Source organism: Hippopotamus amphibius, chromosome 15, assembly GCF_030028045.1.
Source record: "Hippopotamus amphibius kiboko isolate mHipAmp2 chromosome 15, mHipAmp2.hap2, whole genome shotgun sequence".
NCBI classification, from domain to species: Eukaryota; Metazoa; Chordata; class Mammalia; order Artiodactyla; family Hippopotamidae; genus Hippopotamus; species Hippopotamus amphibius.
The window spans coordinates 58,162,806-58,171,662 of NC_080200.1; positions in this window are offsets into that span (position 1 = coordinate 58,162,806).

Genomic DNA, 8,857 nt, shown 5'->3' on the forward strand with positions numbered 1-8,857 from the left:
CCTCTGGCTCAGCAGAACGGGGTTATGCTTACTTAGAACTCAGTTTACTTTAGGAGCGGTTATTGACAAAACTGATCGGCTGTGAAAGTGGTTTATCGAAAGGAAAAAATAAGGGAGTGGCGAATAGTAAAAATAAACAGTCCAACAATAAAAAGGCACTCACAGGGTTCTTTCACCCTTATTTCCTAGTCAGATGACCTTTTTTTTTTCTCCTTTTCAAAGAAAAAGGAAGAAAATTAAAATCCTGATGAACACTTCCTCTTTCTCCAATACACACAATTCCAGAGATAGACTTGCGTATGACAGGATTTGGCACCTTTGGAAAAATTCCATAACAAAAGTAAGATGTGGAAAACACCCTGGAATTTTAGGTGGCTCCAGTATACTTAGGGCAATGTCCACAAGTAATCAGTTTCCCCCTCTTCTGAGTCTGGGAGCAAATGATTAGAGGATCGCACAGGTCTTAGGCAATTCCAGGAAAATTCTGAATCAGAGCAACAGCAATTAATATAATGCTGGACATTTACTGATAGCTGACATCAGGACAGACACTTTGGTAATCCTTGCATGTATTGTTTTACATATTATTTCACCTAATCCTCACACTGACCAATGAAGTAGGTAGTATTGTTATCTCCAGTTTACAGATGCGGAAACTGAGGCTCAGTAAATGCTAGTGCAGAGTCTGAACCTAGGTGATCTCTCAACCACCCCACCATTCTGCAACCCATGATTCATAGAAGATAATAAAAATGTTTCCAAATTCTGCTGCATGTTTAGAACAAAACAAAAAACCCCTTCTATCCAAATCAGATTTTAACCTAGATAGGTAGTTTTCTACAGCCACAAACCATTTCTTGTGTGTATAGAGCCATGTGACTCATACAAAATAAATGATTCAAAATTGCTATGTGTAATTAAACCTAAACAAAGTTATGAGCCATGGTGAATACAAATTGTCTAGTCTAGAAGCTGAAAGTACCAGGACTAATTTCTTATGATATAATAAAATAAAATTTGCTTGAGTCCTTTAACTGCAAAGCAAATGAGCCAATACCTTTCCCCTCCTCTCAGAAGATAAAATTTATGAACACAGCTGTTTGGACTCAGCCTAATATTCTTTCAATTAATTCACAATCAGGGTTCCTGGTTTGCTGTAATGTTAATTGTTACCCGGAAAGCTGAATGGAAGGCCTCTTTGTGTGGTACGTACAGACCTAGGGCTTGGAGACAGACTGCCTGGCCTGGCTGCATACTAGCCATGTGGACTTGCTCAATTATTTAAACTTTTTGTGCTTCAGTTTCCTCATCTGTAAAATGGAGCTCAAATGAGTATCTTCCTCATGGGGTTGTTATGGGGATGAAGTGATTAAATTTGTCCCAAACCCTTAGAGTAAGGCTTGGCACCTAATAAACACCACATAAATATTAATCGAGTAGAAGACAGGACTACATATAGAGATTTCTGACTGGCTTTCTGGTCTACCCAAGTGTGATTTACTACTTGCCTTAACAATTATGAGGCTATCAATCTTTTTATTGACCTGGATTGTGAGGTGTTTGAGGCGAAGAGTTCTGATCTAGAATCCTTAGTGTCTAGCTCAGTGCTTGAATTTTTTTTTAATATAGACTGTGACAAACCTTTATTGCCTTTACTAACAGCCATTCTTGCCTTCTGCATTATATCACATCTTGAATGCATAGGCTGGGACTTCCCTGGTGGTCCAGCAGTTGAGACTCCACACTTCCAATACAGGGGATGTGGGTTCAATCCCTGGTCAGGGAACTAAGAACCCACATGCCGTGTGGTGCAGCCAAAAACCAAAAATTGAATGCATAGGCTTAAAAAAAACCACAAAACTACCTAGATGGTGCTGCACTAGAAAAATAACTATCATTGAACCCAGTATATTAGAATCATATATCATGAACTTATTATGTAGAGCTTGAATATTTTTTAAAGCTTTATTAAATTTTTATTTATTTATTTATTTATTTTGGCTGTGTTGGGTCTTCATTGCTGTGCCCAGGCTTTCTCCAGTTGTGGCAAGAGGGGGCTACTCTTCGTTGTGGTGCGTGGGCTTCTCATTGTAGTGATTTCTCTTGTTGTGGAACACAGGCTCTAGGCTCGGGCTTCAGTAGTTGTGGCCCATGGGCTCAGTAGTTGTGGCTCATGGGCTCAGTTGCTTCTCGGCATGTGGGATCTCCCTGGCCCAGGGCTTGAACCTGTGCCCCCTGCATTGGCAGGCGGATTCTTAACCACTGTGCTACCATGGAAGTCCAAGCGTGAATATTTTTGAGACGATAATTAAGAGTATGGTGTGAGGCCATACTCTTATAAAGGTCACACTCAGCAGACACCTGTAGCAATTGTCTCAGCTGAAATGTTGACACAAATTATTGTACTTGCCAAAATACTGACCTTAGAACAACTGAAGACAAAGTCGGTGCCTAGCATTGTGCCTCGAAGCACATCACTTGATTGTGATGCTGGAGAGTTTGGACGAAGTGGCCAGGAGCAACGGCTACTCCAGTCAGTCACATGGACGATCCTGATATGGTCTACGTCAGAAGAAAGAAAGAGAGGGGGGAAAAGGGGGAGGTGCACTGGTCGATAAATCATAGCAAATATTTTCTTAGAATTTTCGTTTTCATAAAGTTTTCTTGACCGTTTGAACTCTGAGAATGGAATGTGAATGTCCAGAACCACTGAAGGCATTGCAAAATGTATTTTCCATTGCTGTGCCAAACTTTTCATGTTACTCGAGGTCACTCATTCGTATCCGAGTCAGCCTCGGGCTAGGACAAGTTGACGTTTGTTCTGAGAACAGTGGAACCCCTTACGCCTTTGAGTAGCAATTGCAATCTTCATTTCTATGGAGAGTTTTCTTGGTTGACTGACTTCTAGTTAAATATCCTCCTCTAACTGGGAGGTTGCAAAGGGAGTTGTTCGGTTGCTGTAATTCCTGCACCAAGAATTGTGCTTGGCATGACGAAGGTACTTATTCAATATTCACTGAATGAGAACATGAGTGAATGTGTAAGAGAAGGCGATGACTGGACTTACTATAAGAATCAGTGGAATTTTCCCACCTGTACTCACTTGCAACTGTCCTTATCCAAATTCACTGTCTTTCTTTTTGGTGGTAAAATATACATAACATAAAAATTACCATTTAACTATTTTTAAGTGTATAGTTGAGTGGCATTAAGTACATTCACACTGTTGTACAAATATCACCAACCATCCATCTCCAAAACATTTTTCATCTTTCCAAACTGAACCTCTGTACCCATTAAACTGTAACTCCCCATTCCTCCACCTCCCTCAACCCCTGCCCCTAGCAATCAGCATTCTACTTTCTGCCTTTGACGACTTTCTCAATATGACTGCTCTAGCAACCTCAACTATAATCATACAGTATTTGTCCTTTGGTGACTGGCTTACTTTACTTACTATACTAATGTCTACAAGATGCATTGCTGTGGTAACACGTCAGAATGTGTTTATTTATTATTTATTATTCAGCCTTCCTTTTCAAGGCTAAATAACATTCCATTGTATGGATATATCATATTTTGCTTATCCAGTCATCCATCAGTGGACACTTAGGTTGTTTCCACCTTTTGGCTATTGTAAATAATGCTGCCACAAACGTAAGTGTACAAATAACTATTTGAGTCTCTGCTTTCAATTCTTTTGAATATAAACCCAGACGTGGAATTGCTGGATCATATGGTAATTCTATGTTTAACTCTTTCAGGAAGAGCCATACTTTTTCTCCACAGCAGAAAACACTCCCACCAACGATGCACGAAGCTTGTATTTACTCCACACCCTCACCAACACATTATTTTCAATTTTTTTAAACAATATCCATCCTAACAGGTGTGAAGTGACCTCCTACTGTGGTTTTAACTTGCCTTTTCCTAATGTAGGAATGTTGAGCATCTTTTTAGGTGCTTATTAGACATTTGTACATCTTCTTTGGAGACATGTCATGTAAGTCCCTTGACTGTTTTTTGTCTTTGAAAACATTATGCCATCACTGTTGATATCTATAAAAATTAAAATTTGAGAGACCTGTATCTTTACTTGGGTTCTGCCCTGTGTCAGGGAGGGTCAGGTTTTCTAACAGAGGGCAGTGCGTAGAGGTGAATAGGTCCTGATGATGGTGATGACGGCGGTAGGGCTTAACTGAGCACTCATGAAGTGCCAGCCTCTATTAAGTGCTCTACATGTATGAATTAATTCAACCCCCCACTTGACATATGTACTATTATTATCCCCAGCATATAGATAAAGAAACTGAGGCACTAGGTCATGCAGCTAGTAAATGGCAGCTGAGGATTTGAACCCAGCTTCTGGGGCCATATGGAAAGTATCTCCAAAAAAAAAAAAAAAATCACTTCCTAGGAACTCAGTGATTCTCTGGAAGCCATGTCTTTTTTTTTGCCAGAATGAGCTGAGGCTCGGAGAACCATGGTCCACCCAGTCCAGGCCTGGCTGAGATGCACCATGTCTGCCATCACAGCAGGAGGCTAAGCAAATATGTGAGGCCAAGACCCAAGCTGGCATTTCACAGCTAAAGCTGAGAAAACCAGAGAGTCAAGGCAGGAATGGGGACGCCAAGGCATGAAGCCTAAACTGGCAGAGAAACCAGGCAAGTCCTTGAGAGAGGGGCCAACATGGCAGGAGCAGAAGCTGGTGTAAAGAACCCTGAAGCTGTCTGGTGGGCACTGGCAGAAGCTTCTGTGACTCCCAACACTAAGGCCTTAAGCCGTCCCAGCTGGGGCCTCATGCTACAGTGTAAACTGTGTTCCTTGGTCTGGGATTTTGTCTACTGTAAAAATATCAGTCAACTAAATTACAACACTGTCCTATCAGTCAGTCACACCTTAGTGTCAACAAGCCTTCGTTCCTACTAAGAGCAGATGTTGATAAGGAGAGTGCAAAGAGAGCCTAAGAGCTGGAGAGAGGGATAAGGGAGGTCAGCTGAGAGCCATAAAGGGAACTGAAAGATGTGAGGGTGGTGTGTGTGGAGGAGATCTACATGACTTGGTGTATGTCCAGACCAGAACTTAGCGTTTCCTTTTTTTTTTTTTCCAGCAAATTAGACGGCCTCGCTCATTTCCAAATTCCTGACCTCTGTCCTGCCCGCAATCTGCATAGAGCTGCACCGTCTCTGGCCTTTGACCTTGGTATTTGCACTGCCTGGGTGTGCTTTCACCTGGCTGACTCCGGTGGTCCTTCCAGATCCTGCTCAAGCCTGCTGGCCTTTGGGAAGCCATTCTGGACCCCCCATGATGAGTTAGCAGCCTGGCTCCACTGCCTCTCATGTGTTCCCACTGTTCCCACTGCACCTAGGATGCTGAGAGCTACCTGTCCAAGCCCTCATCTCTCCACACTTGACCATGAGCTCCTGAGGCCAGGGACAAGAGAGCAGTCTCCCCTGGGTCTCCTGCTCTAAGTCTGGTGGACACTGCATGAGCTCTTGCAGAATACAGAATATAGGAATCACACCTGTCTTCAAGGGCTCGCCATCCACTTGCCTCCTCATCGCTGGGCTCACTGAGTCTGCAAATAGATTCCTTCTCTTTCTCTGCAAATGGGCTCCGAGTACTCAGATGTCCTGTCGACAAATTCGTCTCCTGACCAATGGCACTTCCTCTTTCATGCTCGGTAAGCTCTTTGAGATTCAAGGACAGCAGGGGCCTCGCCACATGAAATATACAAATGAAAAAACAATTTTGCTGTATAATTTGACGATTAAGTGAAAATACATGAAGAGACACAATCTCTAAAACTTTTAGATGTGTCACTGAGCTTGTAGCTCTGATTAGCTAACAAAGCATATTTTTATATTTAGTTAAAGAGGAACAAACAGACAGTAGCCTTTGTGGCTTTGTCTACCCCCACACCACCCTCATTTTTAGAAGTAAACCCAGGAGTAGGGAAGAAAACCAGATTGCTCTTTTCCTCTGAATCATTTATTTTTCAGGTTCCCTGGGCAAGCGCACTCCATTAGTTGACTGCTTTTCCAGCCTGACATTTTGCTTCAGGGTTGACATTTAAGAGAGAGCAGCTGGAAAAGAGTGAATCTTGGAACCATCTAGATCTGGCTCCCTACCATCAATTACTTGAAAGATAATGTGAAATCATTTATCTGTTTTGGGTTTCAATTTCCTTTACTGTAAAAGTAATAGAATGTACTGGATGATTTCTCAGATTCCATCTAACCCAATAATCATGATTCTGAGATGAAAATTTCCTCCAACAGGTTGTTTTAAACACTTGTGGCGCATCTAAATGATTACATATCAGGAAGCAAATAAAACTCATAGTGTCAAAGATATTGACTGACACTGGAAAGACATATTTGTTTCTTCTGGGGGAAGAAATGTTCTTTCTTTCCTCCTGGAGGGATTGCTACTATGTGGGTTAAAGGTGCAATGGGGACTTTTTCAGCCCTTTTGTCACTCTAAGGAAAAAGCCTGCATGATATTAATATGTATATGGAGGAAGTAGAACCAGGAGATGGAGAAAGAACCCTGGTACATTGTTTGAGCACCTTGATTCAGCCATACCTGAAGCAATAATACTCCTATATCTTGCAGTGACATGAGCCAAAAAACTCCCCTTACTCCCTTTTTTTTTTTTAGCTCAAGCCTGTTTAAGATAGGTTTCCTATTGGTCACAACTGAAATAATACTAATACGGTGTATGCAGCCAAATTTTGTAGAAAAAATATTTATGCACAGAATAATACTGGAAGAAAAAAACCCAAAATATTAATAGTTCTTATCATGAGTGATAAGATTAAAGGCTATTTTTTATTTTCTTCTGCTTATTTCTCAGTATTTTTCTAATGTTCCAAAATTATATATTACTGGTATAATTTTTAGTGTTATTTTAACATGTGATCCCCCAAGAAACTGGGGGGACATTTTTGTGTTGTAGAGAATCTTGCCTCCTTGTTTTGCCCTTTTATCTGAGGTTGGCTTCATACACTATTGATGTTTCTTGTGGAATTGTCATTGCTCAGGCCCTAGGTAGGCAAACTTTCTGTAAGGGGCCAGACAGCAAATACTTGAGGCTTTGTAAGCCACATACTCTTCATGGCAATCCCTCAACTCTGCCATCTGTCATGAAAACAGGCCTAGATAATTTATAAACGAATGAGCATGGATGTGTTCCAATAAAACTTTATTTAGGAACACTGAAACTCAAATTTTATGTAATGTTCATATGTCACAAAACATTCTTCTTTTCTTTTTTTGTTACTTTTGACCTTTTAGAAATGTAAAAACCAACCTCAGCTCATAAACCTTGCAAGGACAGGTGCTGGACTGCACTGGGCCTGTGGGGTATATTTTGCTGACACCGCACTCTGTAGTAGGATTTCTGTCATTACACTAGCTTTTGCTGCACATTGAATGTCTGTGACATTCTGGGTTGAGTTTCCTTTAGGAACAATAATCCTACACTGTCTGGCATGGTTTTTTAGCAAATCTCAGGGGCTTGGGAGTTGTCAATGATGTTTGTGTCTCTGCAGGCATTGGTGTAATTTCCCTTTATTGAGAAACATATAGGAATCTTCCCGCTTTTTCACCCTTTATGTGAAAGCCAGCATCCTCACATCTCTGCTCAAGAGACCAGCTGTGTGGCAGTTCTTGAGGTTGTCAAGCCCTATTTAGAATCTGAGCTTGAAGCTGATAGAACTTTGCAGGATCTTTTGTTCACAGCTGCCAGATTAGCTTTCTATTCCGTGATGATCCCTCAGTGGAAGAAGTTTATTGCTCTGTCAAAAATATCATGTAAATGACTGGCCGATGGCAACTTAAATTTTTAAAAGACTATTTGAGTTGGGAACATTTTTGAAGTTGCGTTTTAAGGTGGAAAAGACAAGCCAAGGGGTTTACATCGATTGTCGTCTTGGTGTGTCAAGAATGTTTCCAGCTATAACTAACATCAAATCTAAATTATGGTGAATAAAATGAGTAAGAGTCTCAGGTCACAGGAAGTCCAGAGGCAGGCCTTGTTGGTATTGAATCCATTTCTCAACCCTGTGACTCTCTTGGTCCTTCCAAGATGAAGGCTGTTGATGTTTTAAGCATTGTGTTCAAATTCAGGGAAGAGAGAAGGGGAAGAGACAGCACCAGCTACAAGCATCCTTCCCAGAAGTCCCTGCAGACAATGGCTTAAGTGACATTCTACAGAGCGATGCCCTGTGCCTACCCTGACTTCACTGAAAGCTGAGAAAGAAAAATTTAGCTTTTTCAGCCTCTGTGGTAGGGGTAGCAATAGAGACGGGAATTAGGAAGAGCTGTTGGTTGGCATAACATTTATGTGGTGCTGAAGGAAATTCCCAAGAGCAAGCAAAGCTATTTTACCCTACACAGTGGACCAGACCACTCAAAGAGGCATAGACTTCATCTGTCTTGTGCACTGGGGTATGCCTAGCTCTTAGCACACCAAAATCACTTAATAAGTATTTGCAGAATGAAAGAATAAATGAGCCAATGACAAGAGCTCTTGGAAACTCACTGTTGGTATGATCTATCCTTTTCCAGATAACACACCAAGACTCCTTTGGTTTACTCGTGCCTCTCCAATCTTCAAGCATGGTTTAAAGCTGTACCATGTGACAGAAAGCCCTCACACACAGCTCACCAGCTGTCTCTGCTCATCATTTAAAGCCAGCTGAAACCCTACCTGTTCACAGGCATCTTCTGTGACTGATGAGAGGAGATGCACTGCTTCCACCATCTTGCCCAGTTCAGAATGAAGCTTATGTAGTGGCGACCTAGAGCTGGAAATCAGGAGACATATTACCCCAAAGAGGGCAGAGATGGG